The sequence below is a fragment of the Phascolarctos cinereus genome, unplaced genomic scaffold, assembly GCF_003287225.1.
Source record: "Phascolarctos cinereus isolate Bilbo 61053 unplaced genomic scaffold, phaCin_HiC Scaffold_726;HRSCAF=1367, whole genome shotgun sequence".
NCBI lineage: Eukaryota > Metazoa > Chordata > Mammalia > Diprotodontia > Phascolarctidae > Phascolarctos > Phascolarctos cinereus.
The window spans coordinates 128,862,870-128,886,587 of NW_027556098.1; the positions used below are offsets into that span (position 1 = coordinate 128,862,870).

At 40.1% G+C, this 23,718-nt stretch overlaps 1 long non-coding RNA gene across 1 annotated transcript; it reads right to left on the reverse strand.

Moving 5' to 3' along the window:
* Positions 1-1,582: 1,582 nt before the first annotated feature.
* Positions 1,583-22,103, reverse strand: LOC110208227 (uncharacterized). Its single transcript, XR_002324430.2, has 3 exons — positions 22,004-22,103; positions 19,554-19,635; positions 1,583-1,966 (listed from the first exon to the last, which is right to left on the reverse strand). It is a non-coding gene; the product is annotated as an uncharacterized LOC110208227 (long non-coding RNA).
* Between the last annotated feature and the right edge of the window lie 1,615 nt (positions 22,104-23,718).

A 23,718-nucleotide genomic window follows, 5' to 3' on the forward strand; every position in this document is an offset into this window, starting at 1 on the left:
TAAAATAAAATACGTAGAATTACAAAGGGACCTGATTAAACTGAAATGTAGTTGTTAATACAGATTTAAAAAACCCTGTTCTAGAGCCTTTGCTGGCCTCATCTGTCGCCTTTCTTTTCTCTCTTAGTTTGTGCTCATCTCTATGCTGATGATTCTCAGATCTACCTATCCTGCTTAAAACTCTGGACTAGTATCATGTGAAGATGGAGTGGCCTAGCCAGAGAATAGAAAGGGTTGGCTGGAGAGAGCCATGACTTTTATTCAAAATCCAGGCTTTGGAATACAAAAGTAACAAGAGACCGCAAAAGATATTTTCTGAGCTCATATGTCCTCTAGTGTTTTCCTGGGGAGTGGTGGCCATATCACTTTATAGTGCATAAAACATCTTAAAAGAGGTGAATAATCAGCATACCTGTAACATAAAAGCAGCAAGCTCCCAAGAGAACTCAGAAAGATGCCAGCTGCTAGCAGGCCCCTCTCAGGTTACAACTTCCTTGCAGTTCAGTAGCACAATATTTATGCATAGAAAGCATTTAATAAATGTTTGTTTAGTTGAATTCTTACCCAAACATCATTTCAAGGTACAACCCTTTTAACTCAGTTAAGGAGCAAGTCAGGTAACCATCCCCTTTCAAATAACTGCCCTAAAAAGCAAAGGCTGAGGTGTCTGATAGAATGTTGTCCAACTTTTGAAATTGCACAAAAGGATTTTTATTTCAGGGATAAGAAAAAGAGATTTTCTTTCCCTCTCATTTTCACTTGGGGTTTATTTCCTTGTGAGAAGGAAGCTTCAGAGACCCACATGAGACCTGTTCAGAGACCCAGTAAGAGAACCAACTCTGCCCCCTTAGGGAAGGTGGGAGGGCTTAACTTTCTACTTCTTCCAGGTGCTCTGAGCCCTGGAATTAATCCCTGCACAGCTGTTGGCTATGTACACAATGTAGCAGGGGAATTCCCAATGCAGCTGAAACAATTGGGTCTCATTCTACTTTCATGTTTTTTTTTTCTTCCCTTTGTTATAACCACCCACCTATCTGATGATTTGAAGAGCTACATCAGTTCTCATATGGCTCTCCCAACTTCCCTGACTGGCAAGTCATGGTGCTCTCCCAACATAAGCTCTGACCAGAAATTTGTAACCATTCAAGTCATTAATGATTAGAAAACAAAGAAAATTCTTGTAGATCTCTTTGGAGATGTGATGGGAAGGAAGAATTTATTAGCCAGCTGCCCAAGACAATAGGAATGCCAGGATTCATCAGGTCAGTGCCAGCTACATTGGTAACTGAAAAATCATTCCTTATCTATGCTTAACATCCCCCCTAGCTTCACTGTCCCAACTCCCATTCCCACCAGCTGCTGATTGGATCCCCATAGAGTAACTAACTGCTCCTCCAATCCAGATTCTAAGAGTAACAGAGGTTTGGGGGAATTCTATTACCATTGTTCCATCTGGTGTGCTTGCCCCAATATTTATCAAGCAGTTTATATCAATTAAATTTTATAAAAGAGTATTTACTAAGAATGTATAACAAGAATAGAAACACAAAAAAAGAATTTTTCCCAAACCAGGATGGTGCATTCCTCCTTGGGGAGAGTGGGTTTAAGTGCTAAAGTACTGAGTTACCCACCAGGGAACATATGCAGTAGAGGAGCACCTCCTTTCCCTGGGAATCACTTTATTCCTTCTTGGAGACCTCACTAAGTCCACTTCTGAGTATGGAAAGGCTGCTCGATAACTCTTTCATGTTCAGTGGGACTGGATCAATCCATCCTTGTGAGAGCAAATGCCTCAGCTATTACAGCAATCCACTACTGGGCTGGTTCCTCACTAGATTACTGCTACTGCTTCCAGTAGCTCCTGGACTCCATTTGTTGGTGGTACCTCAAATAGCTTTGATGGATCTCTCAGTCTCACCAATTGTTGGACACCTTCCATCTCAAGGTACTCGTTCATCTATGAACTCTAAAGAATAAACACAAAAGAGACAAAACAAAGATAGGTATCTTGTATTCACAGACAAATGGCATGCAGGGGCTTGAGACAGAGCCTGAAGTTTCTCTCCGATGGGTATTCTCAGAAAACCTTCTCACTAGAAAGCCACTGGGAAGGAGATAAAGATATACACTTGAGGGACAGCTAGGGGCTCAGTGAAGAGAGCACCGGCCCTATCATCAGGAGGACCTGCATTGAAATCCAACCTCAGACACTTAATAACCCGAATGCACACTCAGCTCCACTTCAGCAACCACCAAAAAGGTTTTTTTTTCATGACTTCAAGGTAAATCAACAAGTAACATTCAGAGGATACCTGTGCACCCTCTAAAAAGGGGGAAGGCATATCTATTATGCATGCACAGAAATAGATTCACTAAATCTCCATGTGAATTGGAACTAGAAAGTGTTGTGTATGTTTTAAGCACTGATAATTCACCCATTAATTATAGAATGTTTTCAACTATTTAAACTCAAAATCCTATGATTCTTCATATAAATCCATTGCCAAAGGAGTAAAGTGGAATACCAAAGCCAAGTGAATAGACAAAGGAACAGATACCAAGATATAAGGCATGTCAAGGTAAGATAAACAGATCTCTCTCTCCTTCCCTCTCTCCCTCCCCCTCCCTCTCTACATATATACATATACATGTGTGTGGGGTGTGTGTGTGTGTTCCAACTAAATGGTTCAGTGATAGAGCTCAGCCCCTGGAGTCATAAAGTCATTAGTTGAAATCTAGCCTCAGACACTTACTGGCTGGGTGACCCTGGGCAAGTCACTTAACCCTTTTTGCTTCAGTTTTGTCATCTATAAAATAAACTGGTAAAGGAAATGGCAAAGCACTCCATTATCATGAAGAGAAGGACATGACTGACATGACTAAACAGCAAATATAGATTTACATATATGTTTATATGATATGGAGAGAGAGAGAGAGAGAGAGAGAGAGAGAGAGAGAGAGAGAGAGAGAGAGAGAGAGAGAGAGAGAGAGAGAATATGAGAATAAATATGAATGATATCAGAATTTGGAGGCCAGCAGTCAGGAAACCAGGAGCTAGTCAGGAGAACCCAAAGCTTAAGATATGGGTAGGAAAACTCTTGGCCATTTGATTGCTTGTAGATTGACAATAGATTAAATTATACCAGTTATGCTGGGATCTGGGTCAAGAATGGGAACATAATCACCAAAAGAACCCCTTTTATAAAGTATGGGCATAAATGGGGAAAAGAAAGAGGACTCTAGGACATTTACATATAACATATGGGTATGGATTAGTTGATCAGACTACGGAGTTGTCAGTTTGGGCACCAAGAAAATGAAATACACAGGGTGGGAGTTTTACTAGGGGAGAAATATAGAAAAGTCTGGGTAGCCAGAACATTAGAAGTGTCACACTGCATCAACTCCATGGCCTACCACCTTATGATATCTGATAGGGGCATCCAGGTAAATTTAGAAGGTGATCACTCTTCATCTCCTTGTGGTTAAACTTACAGACAAAAGATGTTCCCAAAACATACTAATTCCCTTAGTAATACATTATGGAATACATATTTCTAAGCAAAAAAAAAATTGGTGTTCAATAACACATCAAATTGAGTATATAATTTTTTTTCTGAACTCAATTATAATTTTAGTCTGTTTTGCCTCTTGGGAGGGTAATGAGGTTTATAAATGCACCCTAGGCAGTATGACATCTTTTTTTCTTAACTGTCTTGAGCCCTAAAAGGAGCTGGGGATGACATCTTATCTTAGTGTACAAGATGTGGTGCATAAATCTATAATCCCTCATTATGGCCCTTTATCATATCTGGTCCTGGAGTCAGGAAGACCTGAGTTCAAATCCAGTCTCAAACACTTAACAGCTGTGGGACCTGGGGCAAATCACTTAACCTTTGTTTGCCTCAGTTTCCTCATGTATAATATGAGGATAATAATAGTATTTATCCTCCAGGGTTGTTGTAAAGATCAAATGAGGTAATTGTAAAAAGCACTTAGCACAGAGTCTGCTATAGTAAACACTATATAAATGTCAGCTATTACTATTACATTTATTATTATCTACTCTCAGCTAATGCCTAGAATCCTAATGGGAATCTATCTGAGCTTCTCTCCTTCTGTTTCTTTCTCTGGGAGCCATACTTTAAATATACTGTCAAAATGATGTAATATGTGGAAAGTGCCTTGCAATCCTAAAAGTGATACATAAATGCCAGCTGTTATTATGTGTGGAATAGGGATGCTGTTGCCCTGCATGAGAATTAATTAAATCCAACAAGCATTTATGAAATGTCTTCTGTCTGATAGCCTATATGGCATATTGGACACAGGCCTGGCCTCAGAGTCATGAGACCTGGGTGTGGGACCCACTTCTGAGACATAAAGATAGTAATAGGCAGCATTAATGCAGTGCTCTAAGTTTGCATGTTATGTGATTTGAACCTCACCGTAACTCTGTGAGGTAGTTGCTATTATTTTTTAGGTCATTTTTACAGATGAGGAAATTGAAGTTCAGGGAGGTTAATTCACTAGCACAGGGTAGTTATTCAAAGGGGAAGTAACTGAGGCAGGATTAAAACTTGGGTCTTCCTGACTACACATTTAACACTGTATGCCACCTAGTTTTTTTCAACACAGTAACATGGTCATATATACCTATGACATGACCCTGAGCAAGTCCTTCAATCTCTCAACATCCCAGACTCTTGAAGACTGTAAGTTGTAGAACAGTTGTGGTTTTGCATTAATAAGAGGTTTCTTTCTAGTGAGGCCACTGGGTGGTGCAATGGATAGAATTTTGGGTCTGGAAGTAGGCAGACTCATCTTCCTGAGTTCAAATCTGTCCTCAGAATCCTACTAGCTGTGTGACCCTGGGCAAGTCACTTGACCCTGTATGCCTCAATTCCTTATCTACAAAATCAGATGGAGAAGGAAATGACAAACCATTCCAGTATCTTTGCCAAGAAAACCCCAAATGGGGTCCCAAAGAGTTGCATACGAATGAACTAACTGATCCACAAATTTCTCCCTAGGAGATCCCTATACCAATGAATTGGAAGGTCCTGACCAAAAAGGGAGGGAGGGGTGATTTGAGAGGGAAGGTGTAAAAATGTGCAAGGCACTGTCCTAGGTGCTAGAGAAACAAACATAGGACTATAGCTAGCCTTTATAGAGTATTTAAAGGTTTACAAAATGCTTTATATTTGTTTGTTTACTACAATAATAGTCCCTGCCTTCAGTGAGTTTATATACTGCTGATAGAGAGGCCTTTGGATTATGGAACTAGTTCCCTGATCTCCCTAGCCATTCCCAAAGTCTGCAATGAGTTGGAGGTCAGTAGAAGATGGAATCTGGGGAAACTGATCTACTTACCTCTGTACTCCCAGAGTCCTAAGTAGGGCAAGAATCCTGAAAGGTATGGTAGCTTACCCCTTTCATTCTTAAATTTTCCAGTGATTTTCTGAGGAGAGGATATAAAGCTCACCAGCTATTACAGTCCTTTGCTGACTGGCTGCCTGGCTTGACCCCTAAGGGATTGGGAATGTTTCAAAAGGTATTGTCGAGGAAGCAGACTGATTTTGCCAAAGAGGCCCATCACAGCTGAGTTTCTTTGGTGTTCCCCACCCAAAATTTTCCATAGCTCAACATGGCCCAACACACAACACTCTTAAGGAAATACTTCCAGCAAAGGGGAAACCCACCCACAGGCATATGGTGAAAGTCACCCAAGGACTCTCTACTCCCAAAGCCATTGTCTCACCCTTTTCCTTATTTCTCCTTGCCCTAAGCATTATCCCATTTAAAAAGACAGTGTGATTGGACTAGCCTTTAAATACCAGAAGTGAAAGCCTCACTTCCCCTACTTTTACTTAATTCAACCAGCATCTGTTAAACACCTCAATACTTTGCTACCTATGAGCAGTCCCAGCATGAGGGAGGAGCTGATGATCTCATTGGAATTATTGATAATAGCTGCTGCTACCTTTCTACCTTTACCACTTAGTTGTACTACCTACTTCGGTTAACAGTAGACATAGAGTTTTGTAGAATTGTCAATTTGGAGCTTGAAGGGAAGTCATCTAGTCCAAACCCCTCACTACACAAAAGAGGAAACTAAAATCCAGGGAGATTAAGAAATTCATCCAAAGTCATAAAGGAAGTAAGAGGCAGAAGAGGCATTCAAACCTAGCTCATCAGATTCTAGATTCAGTGCTCTTTTCAGCATGTGACCTCTTCCGTCCCATGAATTTTCCTTACCATGTCTTTTCCTTGTGAGCAAACAGAAACAATAATTGCCCAAACTGGTGTGATTTGGTAGGACATAAGCAAAGGGTTCCTTGTCCAAAAAAAACTTTGCCGGAAGTTTTCATTGTGCTTGAAATTATTTTATGAAGGAAAAAGAGGCCTTTCTTTTTTTCTTCAGATATAAGGTTTAGTATGTCTTACTGAGGAGAGAAAGCAAAGCTACTCATTTTCACATGAAGTTATAAATGACTAATATCAGATTCATTCCTCTGAGATTTTCACTGAGGAGTCTCAAGAAAAGAATGTGAAGTCTCATGTAGTTGAAGGGGAAGGATGAGAAGAGATACTCAGAAAAGGGAAAAAAAGGGGACACACACACACAGAAGCTTAGGAGGATAGACTTCACCAGATTCACAATGACCAATTCTGATATGAAGATTATAGTGTAAGTGGGGAGCTATGACTAAAACATGAAACAATGCAATACAGTGCCCTGGAAAGAGCACCAAGGACCCTGGTCCAGATCTCTTCTTTGCTCTTGATAGGTAGCCAGCTAGCTAGATGGATAGATAGGTAGATAGATAGACAGATGATAAATAGAAAGATGAATAGCTAGCTAGATGAATAGGTGGATAGGTCGATGGTTAGATGAATAGATTAGATGGATGGATATATAGATAGAAGGAACATGTGTTAAACACTCGATATGTGCCAGACACTGTGCTAAGTACTGGAAATACAAATATAAGCAAAAAGAGACTCCTTCAAGGAGTTTATATTCTAATGGATGAAGACAGCACAGAAAAGAGAGCTGAAGGGAGAAGGAGAAAGTACCCAGTGGGGGCCAAGGTATAAAAGTCCAGAGATTAGAGATGAGCATGGCTCCTTTGGGCAATTCCTCAAATGGATGTTTTGAGCAGGAACAGAAGAAGGAATTACAGTGGTAGAAACATCACTAGGTTGAGAAGGCACCTGGGGAAGAGGTATAAAAATCCATAATTAGTAGTTATAACATTCCAGAATCATTAATTTGATGTGGCTGGCCCAAGGATGATAAAGGCAGAAAGAAAGGTCCCAATATATACCAAAATACTTGTAGTAGTGTGGTTCAGTAGATAAAGGGGTGACCTTGGAGTTAAGACCTGGATTTAAGTCCTGCCTCTGACACATACTAACTGTGTGTGATCAGGGGCAAGTCAGTTAAACTGTTGGTATCCTAGGAAATTCTTTATGACAATTTACAAATGAATTACTGATTTTTATTAGTAGATGGATACTGATGCATACTAATAGGAATTACTAGTGAAATCATGAGTCTAACCCTCCCCCACCAAAAAAAAATTATGACCATACTTTTTAATGCAGCAATAATTTGGAAACAAAGCAGGTACTTACAAATTGGGCAATGTCCAATAAAGTGACATATAAAGGTGATAAAATACTATTGTACTTTAAGAAATGATAAAAATGAGGAATTCAGGAAAACATAGGAAGAATTATATGAACTTCCATGGGGTAAAATAAGCAGAACCAGGAAAATAATATGATCATCAACTACAATAAAAGAAAACAACGCTTAGAGGCAGCTGAACTCAGGTTAATTGCAGTGACCAGTCTTGGTCCTCAAAAATGTATGACCGAATACACTAGATGGCCTCTGAGGTCCATTTTAGCTCTTTATCCTATGATCCTATAAATTCCCCCTCTCAGTAGATAGGGAAAAGACTGTGGGTGTAGAATGCTGCTTATGATATCAGATATACTTATTTTGTTGGCCAACTTTGCTTAACTTTTTTCTTTTTTGGGGGGCATTTAGCAGATGATGACTATGGCATTTAAAAAGCATAGTTTTTAAAAATATATGGAGTAGGACGGTGTGGTCACTTTTAACTCAACAATTGATGATCTTATGAATAATTATAGAATGAGATATGACAGTGTTGAATCAAATCTCATGTGGTACAAAGCAGGCTGTCTCTATAGACAACTCTGTATTCTGCATCTTTTAGGTAGGACAGAACAACAAAGTGAAGGAGCAACAGGAGATACAAGGCTGGAGGAGGAGGGAAAGGTGGACTCACGGCCTGAGGGTTGGGTGCCATGGCAAAGCAATGATATGGGGCAACTGGGTTTTTCCTCCTTAGTCCGATTACTGAGCGGATCTTATAAAGGGAGATGCAAAGCTGCAAAGAGAGGTGGAAGCTCTCACCTGAGATTAATGGAAACCTCCTTAGAACAAAGAATATTCAAGTCTCCCTGTTTTCTCTCTGTCCTAATTAACACTTCTCACTGGAGAATAATGGCAAGCATAAAAAATGCCTCTGAGAATAAAGCAACCTAACAGGACAGTAAGCTTCCTTGGTTTGAATAGCACAAAGGTAGCTTTTAGTTCAAGAAACTGGAATCTGAAAATAATGGCTTCTTAATGGAGCTTTGCCTAGAGACCACATTATCCTTTGTCCTTGCATTCCTGGTGCCTGGCTAAGATAAATATATTCTTGCTTATGCAGAACGTGTAGCTACACTATGCTTCTCTCTCCTCCACTGGAGAGTTTTGGGTCTCAGTAATAAAAATTATGGTTAAGGATTAGACACATATGTTTACCTTTCATTCCTACACTGAGAAAGGGGGTGGGGAGGGACCATTGTCCTCCACCTAGGAAATACGGTCATTGTTTTTATAGTTAGATAGAGATAGAGTCAGACTGGGGATAGGCAAGGAAAGCAGCTGTCTAGAGTGCAATGAGCAGACAACTGCAACAAGCAACGTTTTAAAATATGGCTTCTTATAAACACGCCTATTTATAATGCCAGAAAATTCTGGTCTCTGGGACTTTTCACTGTTTAGTCATTTTTCGGTTGTGTCTGATGCTTCGTGACCGTATTTGGGGTTTTCTAGGCAAAGATACAGGAGTAGTTTGCCATTTCCTTTCTCTAGCTCACTTTACAGATGAGGAAACTGAGGCAAACAGGGTTAAGTGATTTGTGCAAGGTCACATGGCTAGTAAATAAGTGTCTGAAGCTAGTTTTGAACCGATGAAGAGAAGTCTTCCTGACTCCAGGCCCTGCACTCTATTCACTGTGCCTCCTAGTTGCCCTCATTTCCAGGACATATAAGGGTTTATTTAATAATAAATTACATGTATAAAGTAACAGTATGGTATAGCACACATTTGAGTATTATCTCTGACACTCTAGAAACTTCTCGTTGCTGCTAGGCAGTTGGCAGACAAGTTGCCTATTTACATCAGAGGAAGCACCTTAGATGCTATCCAGTTCTACTCACTCACTTGCAGGATGAGGAAATTGAGGCCCAGGGAAGTTAAATGTGTTGTGCAAGGTCTTACAGGGAGTAGGCAGCAGGGGTCATATTCTACCCCAGGTCCTCTGACTCCAAATTCAGTGTTCTTCTCTACAATGCATTGGTGAAGTGGGGTGGGGTTCCATACTGGGAATTCTTCACTGATGAAGTCACAACTCTAAACCAAAACTAAATTGCAAAGTGCAATCTTTTCAGACCCGAGAGGCAGGGTTAGAGGTGCAGTTTTCAAATCTTGCCTGAGGATTTGTACTCTTTTCAAGAACACAAATGTGCTCAGCAAAACAAGTGCTCTTTTCCCATCTCTGGACAAATGATGATGCTGGTGAAGAGGGCCTAGTAGTAATGCAAATACTTGCAAAGGAACTTTTCTCTCTGTGCTCTGTTCAACAATTCAAGAGAAGTCAATAAGTATTAAACATCTACTATGTGTCAGTCACTGTGTTAAGAGCTGGGGTTACAAAGAAAGGCAAGAAAAAAAATCTACTCTCAAGGGGCTCATAGTCTAATGAGAGAGACACCCTGCTAACAGCTATGTATAAACAAGTTCTATGCAGGATAAATTAGAGATAATCTCTGTGGAAAGGCACTAAGATTAATGAGGACTAGTAAAAAACTTCTTGCAGAAGATGGGACTTTGGCTGAGTTTTCAAGGAAACCAGAAAAGTCAGGAGGCAGAGATGAGGAAAGAGACAATTCCAAGAATGGGAGATAGCCAGTGAAAATAGCTAGATTTAGGATACAGGAGTGTTTTGTTTGAAAAACAGCAAGAAGGCCAATGTTACTGGGTCACAGAGTATGTATGGGTTGTGGTGGTGGTGGTAAGGTATAAGAAGACTGGAAAGGTAGAGGTGCAAGTTATTAAGGGCTTTGAATGCCACAAAGAAGATGTTATATGTGATCCTGAAGGCATTAGGGAGACACTGGAGATTTATTCAATGGGTGTGTGTGTAGGGAGAGGATGGGGGGAGGGAGAGGCCCCTGGAAGGCTCAGAGTCAGATGTACTTGAGGAAGATCAATTTGACAATTAAGTGGAAGATAGAATGCAGTGGAAGGAGAGATTTGAGGCAGGGGGACCAAACGGCAGACCGTGACAATAGTCCAGGCCCGAAGAGGGAGGAGAAGACATGTATGAATGTTGTTTCTTACCCCTAATGCTCCCAGGCTGGTTTGGTCTCAGTATCTGAAAACTCATCCCCTCATAGGGAAAGTGTAGGTGAGATCACAGTAGTCTGAGTGTATTGTGATCACTGGTCCCATGGCAAGTATCTTTTGCCGCCAATGCTGGTGCTGCCATTATTCTCTCTCAGGGACTAGCTATGTAGCATCAATGATCTTTCTAGTTTCCATTTTCTGCTGCTACTGCTGCTCATGCCACCACTTGAAATCCTGTAGCTCCGTGGCACTTCCTTTTCCCTGCCCCCTCACAGTGCACACACAGTTTCTTTTATTCCCTCTTCTTCCTAATGGCATTTCCCTCCATGCCATCCTGTCTCCCAGCCACTTCCCAAACTCTGCATGGTGCATTAAGCCCACAGCATTCTGGGAAAGAGATCTTTGTTTCCAATGCATACCATGTCTGCTCCTACACACTTCATACGCATTAATTGCTTCCCTTATTTTGTTTTTTGAAGAGAAAGAAAAAGGGGATTTGGAAGAATGTGGCACAGAGATAGGCATTGGATAAGCAAATATAAAAAAAATGTCCTTGCCTTCAAGGAGTTTCCAATCTAACTGGCAGGGAGAGGGATGGAGGGAGGACAAAGAAGAGATATACACAAATTACTCTATGAAAACCAAAGGAGAAAGTGATGACTAAGAGCACGAGAACCTGAGACAATCTCAGTTCCCTCTCTCAATCTTTAATTTTAGGGCTGGTTAATTTTTCTCCTAATTTTTTGAATCTTCTTTTTCACATCTCTGGATTTTCCCACCCTCCGCCTACCAATCCTTTCTACTCCTTTTACCTATACTGTGCTTCTCTCTTCCAAGGTTCCTTCTGCCTGTGCTTCCTGCCATTCGTCTTCCCTCTTTCCCTGTTTAGGCTAGGCTCTTCCTATCCCTTTCTTGGTGTCTGCTGCCTGTCTTTATCATAGATTTCTTTTTTAGATGAAGCACCTTCATCAGATGACATATGGGGAGTGAGAGACAAAGTAGGCAGTGTAAAAAGCATGCCGAATTTGGAGATATAGCACCTGGATTCAAGTCGTAGCCCTCCTGGCTGAGCCCTAAATTGAACAGGTAGTTTCATCTCTCTGCATCTTTTTTTTCTCATGCAAATTGATGGAGTTGGATTAGGTGATCTCAGATGTCCCTTCAAATTCTAAGTCTATAATCCTAAATATTATTTCGTAGATGGTATTTCAAGAAAGATTAGCTTTCCTGGAGATTTTTTTTTAACAGTGCAGATTAATTGCTTTCATTATTCAGCCTGGCACTATAGAGACAACAGATGGATTCAGGCATAACATAATGTTAGAGCTGGGATGAGATTCAGGCCCCATATTTGTCACTTACCAACCCTAAGCAGGTCACTTAATCTGAGCCTTAGTTTCCACATTTGTAAAATGTAGGTAATGAAACCTCCACTACTTGTGTCTAGGGTGTTTAAGGAGGACCAGCACCTCTAGTGTGAGGGTTTGCTGAGCCCTTTTCGGGGCTGCTCATCCACCTTGGGTGCCCACCTTTCACCCACTCTCACCTGTGGCTTCAAAAAGCTGTAGCATGTGCAGTGGCCACATCATGGTAAACCATCTTGGCAGATAAGCTAAACTAGGTTGGTTTAACTGACAGGCCTCAGAACCATTGATGAACTAGGGAGATGTCTACCCCAAGAATGTGAAAACTTCACCCAAAGGAATGGGTGGATGAGAACAATTTGTTCCAATAGCTATGAAGGTGGCTGAAGCAGGTGCTGCAGGGTGCTTACAGCTTGGTCAGACATGAAAGATGCCAAGGTCATCCACTGCCTCCTATGCCATCACTATTCATCTTGACTTTTGTCCTGCCACTCAACATCTAGTACTCTAGAAGAGAAAGTGAGGCTGATGATTTTGTGGAACTCTGCCTCACTTAAATCCAATGCAAGCACAAGTCAAGACATTACTCCATGATGTCATTGGTCCTCTTCTAAAAGACAAACAACTTACTGCACAGGATTGTGAGGCAAACTCTTTGTAAAGCTTTAAAGCCTATAGAAATGTGAGTTGACTAGTTGGTATTATTCTTTTTAATCCTTAAATGGATTAAAATATAAATTTTCTTTGAGTAGAAGTTCATTATGTACTTAATAATTGCTATCATTTATAAAGCACTTTAAATTTTGCAAAGAACTCCACATATTTTATCTCATTTGACCCTTACAACAACTTTGTGAGGTAGGTAGGTATTATTATCATCCCTACTCTACAGTTGGAGAAACCAAGGTGAGAGAAGTTAAGGGATTTTCTGAAAGTCACACAGCTTGTGAGTGTTGGAAGTGAGATTTGAACTTGCATCTTCCTGTCTCCAAATCTGATGCTCTATCCACTATGCCACCTATCTGCCTCCAACCTGAACATAATCAGAGCAAAAAAGGCAGGTATCTGGTCATAGACTCTTATAGTTGGAAGGGACATTAAAGGTCATGTGGTCCAAACTCCTTATGTATGTATCTCTCTGCAACATCCCTTCAACATCAACCTGCCTCTGCTTGAATATAGCTGCAATAATGGAGAACTCACTTTCAAATGGAGAGGCCCATTCCAATTTGAGATAGCTTTGATTGTTAGGAGAATGTACCTTTTAAAAAAATGTCAGGTCTTATGACAGTGTGCAAACAGCATGTTTCGGGGCAGCTCTTCTGAATCTTTCCCAGGACTTAGAGTTCCTTGGGCAGCTGGGTGGTACATTGGCTAGAGCTTGGGAGCTAAAGTCAAGAATCCCCAAGGTTGAATCCTGCCTCAGACACTACTTACTAGCCCTGTGGCCCTGAGGACATCCTTTAAACTCCCTGTGCCTTAGTTTCCCCAAATATACAACAGAGATGATGATAGCACCTTCCTCAAAGGGTTGTTGTGAGGATCAAATGAGATACCATGTGTAAAGTGCTTTGCAAACCTTAAAGACTTACAGAAATGCTCACTGCTTTTAATATCTCATCCAATTCTTTCATTTTACAGATGAGGAAACAGAGGTAAATAGGGTTAAGTGAAATTGCCCAGGGTCACACAGCTAGTGAATATCTGAGGCCAGATTCGAACTCAGAGAGATGAGTCTTCCTGCCTACAGGCCCAGTGCTCTATGCACTATCCTACCACCTAGCTGCCCTATGTTGAGATCAACATCTTACAAAAAAAGCCATTCACTCTTGTGATTTGGGAGACAATTTTTAGTGAGTGGTTCCCTTACTCAGCTTCCCGATGTATATGGCACCCATGGTGGCACAGCTGGGGTGATGCTACAACACAATGAAGGGCATGGCTGAATTTGTAGCAGACAGTTCTGGTTCAAATCCCAGCTCTGCTATTTAGTCTCATAATGACCCTGGGCAAGTTTCAATCAGTAAAATGAGGGAGTTGGACTCCAAGATCTTTCAATGTCTTTCCAGAAGCAAATATATATGATTCTAACTAAAGAAGATTTAATTGATATTTGAATACAATTGTTTTCTTGAAAACCTGATGGACCTAATTTTTATAAATTTCACCTGTAGTTTGAGGTGGAGAGTTGGGTATTAAGATTACTTTAATTAGAAAGAGCTATCTATAGATGGTGGGAGTCTGCATAGATCTAAGAAAAAACCTAGCATGATTCTGTAATTTTATGGATAGGGAAACTGTAGTCCTCTGTGATGAAATAATTTGTCTCAGTGTTTGCTTCTATTATTTAACCATGTTTTTAATGTATTTATTTATTTATTTTTGCCTAGGCAATGGGGTTAAGTGACTTGCTCGGAGTCACACAGCTAGTAAGTGCTATGTGTCTGAGGCTGGATTTGAATTTGGGTCCTCCTGAATCCAGGGCTGGTGCTCTATCCATTGTGCCACCTAGCTGCCCCAATGTTTTTAATTTAAAAAAAAAAATTAAATTTTATTTTTTTGAGAGATATTATGGTTTAAGTCTTGCCTCTGACACAAACTATCTGACCTTAGGCAAACCATTTCACTTCTCAAGGTTGCAGAGCAGGCACCAAACTGCATTGGTGAAGGGAATTTCCAGACAGGGAGCTACTTATACCAATCAAATCACAAATCTTGTCTCCAAATTTTTATTTTTAATTTGATAATTTTTTTTTGCTTCAGGCATTTCCACATATATCCCTCATTCCAGTGAGTTTTCTCTTGTAACAAGGGAAGAATAATTATGTAAAACCAACTAATACATCAAGAATATATGGCATGTACACAGTATTCCATACCCATAATCCTCCTCCATTTCTAGGTATGAACTTGTTGAACGCTTTAAAAAAAATTACACCCAACAGCAAATCTGGTGTAATCAGAAAGCTCACTGTGAAAGCCTATTACTGGAACCTTTCAAATTCTGCAGAGAATTGAGGCCTATAAAGACCTTGGAGCCTAGCTCTCACCAGTATGACCTTGAGTAAAATCACTTACTTCTTTGTGTCCAAATCTTATCATCCATGAAGGAAGGGTTAGAAAGAGGTGATCCCTAAAGTCCATTCAAAATCTAAAAGCCTAAAACTCCATATATTTGGAAGACATAGAATTCATCTTAGCATAATCAAATCAGTCTTTCTTTAATGATTGTGAGAAGTCCAATTATATAACATCTCCGCTAAAACTGTAAGAGCTACAGTGATAGAAATCAAACTAACCAAGTTTGAAAGGTAGGAGAATCTTATTTTACAGTAAAACCAAGGAGAGCCTAGATTGTAATCAGGCCCTGTCAATGTTATCCCATAATACAGAGAGACATGAGTCACGTACATTCATGCTGCAGCATCTGGAGGTCTGCCCTGTTGCAGCAGTCAACCACATTAAGTGGGGGAAAAGTCAAGTTTGAAAGACCATAGAATATTAGAAGGGAGCTTATAGGTTCTCTGGGCCAATTGCCTTACTTTACAGGTGCAGAAACTGAGGCCCAGAGAGAAGTGACTTCCTCTAAATCACATAGTGATTAATTAGAGATAATTAGGTGATATAGAAGATAGAGTACCTGGCTTAGAGTCAGGAAGACCTGAGTTCAAATCTATCTTCAGACACTTTCTAGCTGTGTAACTATGGTCAAATAACTTAACCTCTGCCTCAGTTTCCTTCCCTGTAAAGTGGGGATAATAGCACCTACCTCACAGAAGTGTTGTGAGGATCAAATGAAATAATAATTATAAAGTGCTTGGCACACAGTGGGTGCTATATAAATGTTAGATATTAATATTATTATTAGCAGAATTGGAATTCAAACCTAGGTCATGTGACCTCAAAGCCAGTTCTCTTTAACCAGGTAAAAAGAAGTTCCGTAGGAAGGGGGGGAGACCACTATTCATCAAATTAGGAGTCCATACTAGGTTATCAAAGCTTCCTAAGGCAGAGATTGTTTTACTTCTCCAATTCAAACACATGACCCAAAAGACCCCAGACATACTGTTATTTCTGTTAGGAGTGCCACATATTTTATTTTATTTTGTAAAAGTCATCATCATTATCATCTTCACCAAACAAATCACACCCATCTCCAAGCACTTTCTGAAAAAAATTAATTAAGCTCAACTGCCTAGCCCAATGATTACATCCTTTTTCCATTTCTGTGGTTTGCCATTCAATAACAATTTTCAAACCCGCTTCTGGTAATTCCCGCAGAAAAGGTTCCTAATAGGCAGTGGCAAGCAGCTGCAGCCTGTGAGAGCCGCTTGCTGTCTCAGGGTTCATTTTTGGTTCAGGCGAGTTTGATTATTGCCTCTAACCTCTTGCATACTCTATCTGAAGAGTCCTACGTTTCCTGATCCTGGCTGGAAAGTGAAAATCAAAATGCATTATTCAGGAAATGGTGGTGGTTTCTGAGCTTCTCTTATTTTCTCTAAAACAATTTGCTGTCCCGAGAGGCTTTTTCCATGATCTACACCAGCCTGTGGTGCAGTCATCCAGAGAGTTATTGTCTCCCTAAGGCTCTGCTTTGGGTCAGGTTATAAAAGACGAAATGTTCATTTTCAGGGGCTAAAACCTGATGCCTTTACATATGGCCTTCTCAGTAGTCTCGCCAAGAGTTTTGTGGAAATTAGTAGCAAAAATGTGTCACTCAACGAAGGAGTTGTAATTTTGATTTATGGTTTCATTTGTGATTTCCCCCTTTGTTTTCATCAAAAAATTAAATTTCCAGGGAAAAGGCAGCTCAGGGTGCCAGCAAACCTCCAAGAAATGTAACAATCTGACATGTGACTTATTTGGGAAAAGGAATTCAATTCAACTCAATTCAACAAACATTTACTAAGCATCTGCTTTAGACAAGAAACTCTGCTAGACACGAGGGATCCAAATAATTAAACAAACAGTCATATTCCTCAAGAATTTTCATTCCACTGGCATATTCCAAGTGATCTGCAGGGTCACTCCCATAATCTCCATGACTCTCTTTCTGAGGGCTAGCTTGAGAGGAATAATGATGGTACTCTTGGATATCCACCATTGAGATTACACATAAACCCCCGAAAAACTTGGCTATGGCTCCTTAACAGACCCATTATAAAGCTCTCCTTTTTGCAAAGAAATTGAATCAGCATGCATTTACTGAAATTCCAAAGCCCTGTGGCAGGAGACATCTTGGGGCCTATGATGGGACAGAGAGAGACCTCGTGACACTTTGAGGTCACTGCTGGGGAGACTTCCAATGTGGAAGATAAGAGAAAGCACCCAAGCTAGAGAGGGCAGGAAGTCCACCATCTGCTTATTCCTATTTCAACTACTCATGTTAATTAATAATTAATACTATTCTAATTTTAACTAATTGTTAACTAGGTGCCACACCTCAGTTGTTTCTACTTGTTGAAGCAGAACAGGTGCTGCCAGCATGAAATTTCAGTTACTTAAGACAAAACTCTGGCCACCCTACCCCGGTTACAACTCCAGGCAGAATAAAGATAAAGGTCACAGTAGCTGAGGAAGTTGATGAAAGAAGGCCAGGGACTTCAAAGGGTCAACTATCTGACTCTTAATGCCTCTAAGAATGAGGACAAGGATTAGAAAGGAAGACCATGAGTCAGGTACTGATCATAAATTTAGATATCCTTAGTGGATATCTAACCCATCGTTTTACAGACAAGGAAAACTGGGGCCTGCAGAAGTTAAGCCATTTGTCCAAAATCACAAAGAAAGTGAATGGCAAACTCAGAATTTGAACTTGGCCTTCTGACTGAAGGGGCAGATAGCTGGGACAGTGGGTAGAGTGCCAGGCTTAGAGTCAGAAAGACCTGAGTTCAAATGTGACCTCAGACACTGTGTGACAGTAGGTAAGTCACTTAACCCCAGTTTACCTCAGTTACCTCACCTGCAAAATGACCTTATGAAGGAAAAGTCAAACTATTCCAGTATCCTTGCCAAGAAAACTCCAAATGGGATCATAAAGAGTTGGACACAACTGAAGGACAACAAAACTTTTGAATAATCCAGTCCTCTTACCCCTATGCCAAGCTAGTATTTGAAAATTTTTTGAAACAATTTGGAAATAAAAAGGCCTGTCTCCTTTAGAAAACCACTAGGTGTTATACAGTAGAGAGAAAGTCATTCTTTAATTTAATTTAATTCAATTAAAAACATTTATGGAGCATTTATTCTGTAGATACTGCCTTAAGCATGGAGGAAGCATTAAGAGAGAAAGAATAAAGATTAATAAGATGTGAAGCCTGGAAGTGAGGGAAGGGGTTATCTCTATCTTTCTCTCTCCATCTCTGGGTCAGTGTCTTTCTGTCTCTATCTTTGTGTCTGTCTCTCTATCTCTTCCCCCCACCCTTCTTTTAATCCCATCCATCTCTTCTCAACCCTTCCCACTCAGCCCCACTCACTGATACATAAAAATGCAAGGAAAGATAAAAGGAAAAAAAATAAGGGGAGGCTAAGACAGAATGAAGGCGTACATGAAAAGTAAGAAAGGGTCAAGGCAAGTGAGCCAGAAGCCAAGTAAACAGACAAGAATCAGAAAGATACAGCTACCACTGAGCACAGCAAATAAACTTTCCCCAAGTGCACACAGAACCTAAGAACTGGGCCTTCTATAACCCATTTCCTTAGCTCCATTCGCGCATATTATTCATCTCCATATGTTAAAGCACTTAAGATCATAGATCTAGAGCTGGAAGAAACTGCTCATTCCTCATACTTTACAGATAAAGAAGTCAAGGCACAAGGAGGTTAATTGATATGCTCAGTGCCACACAGGTTACATCTTATCTCTGTAGGAAGGGAAAAAACCCCCCAAGAATTCCTTAAGCACCTACTATGTACAAAGCAATTATAATATTATCTGCTTTGATCCTCACAACTTCTATGTGAAGTCTGTGCTATACCCATTTTACAATGAGAAAACTGAGGTTGAGTGACTTACCTGGGGTAACACATCTAGTAAAAGTCTGAGTCTAGAGTTTAACTGAGATCTTTTTGACTCCCAGCCCAATACTCTATATACTGCACTAACTGCCTACCTGTGGATAAATACTCCATCCATTCCCTGCTCTACCACTAACTCTTATATTTGAAAAGCTGGCTAACTTCTTTGGCCCTCATTTTTGTCATTTGTAAAATGAAAAGGGAGTACTAGATCAGAGGATCTTGACTTGAGGTCCATATCTCTACCAGATGAGCCACTCTGCTGTCCCTCAGGATTCATGACTTTCTTGAATCCACAGATGTAGCTTCTTTCCACCACAAAAGATCCTGCTCCCTATCATTGAAACCATCCTCAGGTAACTGTCTTTCCACATCCACTGCAGGTACTTCTGCTGCCATTGGCCACAAAAGTTTCTGGTGGACATTGCCACTGTTGCCACCTAGATCTTACCATTGATAGAACCCTTGATAAGATCCCAAACTCATCAGGTTGCTTCCTGAACATGCCCATCACTAGGTTTCTGCTTGGCCACCTGCCCAGGGAAACAAACACAAAAAGACAGGCATGGTCATGTGCTCAAAATCACCATTGGCTAAGTGACAGACAGGACAGTGTCTCTTCCCTAACTTGGCTATGGGGAGGAAGCTCAAGGGAGTCCTGCATCCTTACAACCAAAAGGATAAAAAGTAACAAAGGGATAGTAATTCATTTTCGTACCCACTCTGTTCTAGCCCCAAGACTTCTGAGCCATCAGTTCTCCTGGCTCCATTGAAAATTAATTCGAAGACCTTCATCTTTACACAGGACCACCCCATAAGTCATGAATGGCCAGAAAGAAGCTTTTGAAGTTCTATTTGATGGGTTAGAACTAGTTAGGGACTATCTGCTTACATACTTTATAACCCACCAGGCAAAGCAAATTTGAGGATACTCCCATTATTACTCTTACGTTTCAGGGATGTCCTGATTCTGGCTTGCTTATAGAATTCTGAACTTGTGAACTGCCATCTATAACAATCTTCTATTTGTTTCCCCAATCAGAATAATAGATTTATAGTTGAAAAAGACCTCATAACTCTCCTAATCTAACACCTCCCTGGCCAATATACAGATGAGGTTTAATGAGTTGCCAAATGTAGCAATGGTAGGGCTGGGATTTGAACTGACTGCAGATTCAGTTCCCTTTCTACCACCTGAATTCTTACCCAGGCTGTCCGACTTGATCTCACCCAAGTTATACCATAACAGGAAGCTAAGAATGAGTTTGTAAGAAGCTAAAGATAAGCTCATGAAAAACTGGGACTGTGCATAAAGAAGGAACAAATAAAAATGTTAAACACTGTCCAATTAAATTGAATAAATATTGATTAGGTAGTATTATATTTAAGTCATTGTACTAAGAGTTGGAGCAACAAGGACTAAAAATTAAATAGCCTCTCCCCTTGAGGAGCTTACATGCTACTTGAAGAATACCATATATATAGAGGTGAGTAATAAACAAAGTTTATATGAAATTACTTTAAGAGGAAGAAAAAACTAACAGTAGGGTAGGGGAAATCAGGAAAAGTTTAGTGTAAAAGGTCATACTTGAACTATGATGTGAAGGAAGCTAGGGACTTTAAGAGGCTGAGGAGAAGGGTGAATGTATTCTAGACATGGGGGGAGGGAGCATGCAAAAGCCTGGAGGCAGGAAATGCGATGCCATATAGGGAGTAGAAACACTATCAACAGTTACGGTCAAGAGAAGAATGGTATCTAAGTTTGTTTGCTTTTTACCCTTACTTTAAGGTACTTGTCAGGTAAGATAGAAACTAAGAGTGCATGTTTTGTTTCTTCAAATAAAAATTATTTAAATATAATTTACCATAAGCAGTCATTTCCGTTCACTTGAGGGCACATTTTAGAGAATGCAGGCATAGTGCTAGTGGGGAAGTCAATTAACTCACCTCCTTAAGTCTGGCTTCCACATATAGTTCAATCATTGACAAGGTTTTCACAAACTTATTTCTATGTCTCTATTGTATCGTGAACTCCTTGAGAGCAAGGACTATTTTTGTCTTTCTTTGTAACCCTAGCACTTAGCATGGTGCCTGGCACCTAGCAGGTACTTAAGAAAACTTTGTTTAAAAAAAAGTTGTTCCCTGGGAATATAGTAATAATTTCAATTATTTACTATTGTTCTTTACAAAGCCTATTTATTTCAAGCACATCATAGGCACTACAATTTTCAGCTAATCCTCTGGCAAAAATATAAAGTGTCAATGGGGGGGGTTGTTTGTTTGTTTTTGGGTTCTAACCTACCATAATTATCTTATTAGAGGGACACACTTAAGAACACATTCTGATTTAGCTATTTAGCTTCAGGACATATTTCATACCAAATGAAATCTGGTTTTAGAATCAGTACTCAAAATACTTAAATCTCAATTTGTCTAAGGGTCACTTGACGTTACAGCTTCAAAAAGAGAAACCATTACTATCAGCAAACTTATTTTAAAAGACATGTGGCAGTAATCTCAACTCTCTCTAACTTTTTTTTCTAAGTCCTTTCAAACCACCCAGACCAGGGTCTTGTTCCTATTCTCTCTTAAGTTCCCTGAGGTTGAGAGATAGGGTGGGGGCCAGGGCCTAGGGCAGCCTGGAATTCCCTTCACTGTTTTCTTTCCCCGGTTTATTTTAAGGAAACATCAAAGTTTAAAGTTTTTTTTAAACTTATTTATCTCATTTGTTTATCTAAAAAAAGTTGTTGCCCCTGTACCAGCTTTTCTGAATACTAAATTCCCCTATGATTAAAAGTGATCACAATTCAGTTTCATGAATAGACTTCAAAAATTCCTCAGGGAAGTCCACAAAAAGTCTGTGCTATTGCTTAAATTTGTGTTGAATCCACTCATACTCACTGATGGCTGCTTCTTTTTCTTTCTGTTTCTCCTGCTTTTTCCCCAACTCTCTCCTGCTCCCACCCACATTCAACTTTCTTTCCCATCTGCCCATAATATGACAATGTGGAAGGGATGCTGACATAAACCTCTACCTATAGCCAGAACCTCTCAGTCACCCACATTCCCAGGTTCCCATGGGAACCACCCACAAGGAGTTAAGGTCAGGGAAATTGCCCTTTGTCTGATTCCTAATTTATATTAGGCTTAGCTTTGTCTGTCATAGGCCCAGATGGTGGGTCAGTGATTATTGTCATAGCTATGTTAAGTAGAAGAGAGGAGAAAGGGACTTCCTCCAAATCCTTGGCCTCTTTTAATATTTGTGAACTTCCTTTTTCTTTTGAAATATCCTTTTTTGTTTTTATTTTGAGCCAGTGATTTTCTTGCCTCTGAGCTGATGGCATGCCAGAATTGATTTGTCTCTCATTTCTTTTGAACACCAAGCAGTCATCGATGATTACAATTATTATGTCCTGTTTGGAAAAGTTTAGAAACCAAGCATTGATTCTATCAAGAGGACAATTTTAAATGCAGAAAACTCCTATAGTAGAATGAAGTAAAATGTATTTACTTTAGTACTAGAAGGGCCTGTGATTTCATTGGTGTGGGCATTCCCTTCTCACTGATGCAAAACCTGACCCCTCTTTGCTTTAGAAGACTCATTTTGAGTCACTATGGATGTAAAAACTTATGAACTGATGTTTAATAGGATACTTACACACACATAAAAACCATACACTGAGAAAGGACCCAAGTCCAAATCTCAGCTCTGTCACTCACTATCTTGTGACATTTCATAAGTTCTCAATTTTCTTATCTGTAAAAATAATGAAGGTTTAATTAGATGTCCATTCAGGTAAATTTCAGCTTTAAATTTCTATGATCTTATGATCCAGTGCAGTACAATTGAGAGAGGATCCACTCAGGAGACAGAGAACCTGACTTCAAATCCTGTCCCTGATGTTTATGGCCCCAAGCAAGTCAATGTAACCTCTGAGGGCTCAGTTTCCTCACTGCTGCTAGGAAATCCTTTTAACATCTCCCTGATTAACTCAATATTTTACTCACCTCAGTGGTTTTTCCAAACCTTTCCATCCCTTCTCAGACTGGATGTGGTTCCCTCTCCTTTATCCACGGATTCTCAGCTACAAAGTTTCCCTCATTTTACTGAAAAAATTGAGGCCATTCATCAGAGTTCCCCATTCTTAAGTCCTTCTCATTTTATGGTACCTGATTGTCATCTTTTGCCACTATCTCCTCCTTCATCTATTTAATATTAAGAAGTGGCCCTTTTCTTGACCAAGGCAAACCACACTTCATGTACAAGTGATCTCATTCTTTCTGTTCTTCCACTCTAGCATCCCTACTTTCTCACTTATTTTCAGTCTCTCCCTGTCTTTTGACTTTCCCTTCTGCCTTCAAATATGCTTATCTTTCCCCTATCCTCAAAAAACCTTCACTTGATCAATCTATTGCCGTCAGCCATCAAAATTATTGTCCCGTGTCTCTCCTGTCTTTCGTGGCTAAGAGAATGTGTCTCCACTTCCTTCCCTATCACTCTTTTCTTATCTCTATAGCATGGCTTCCAACCTCATCATTCAATGGAAACTGGTCTTTTAGTTGCCAATTCATCTTTTCTCAATTCTCATCCCTCATGACTTCTCTGTAGTCTGTAA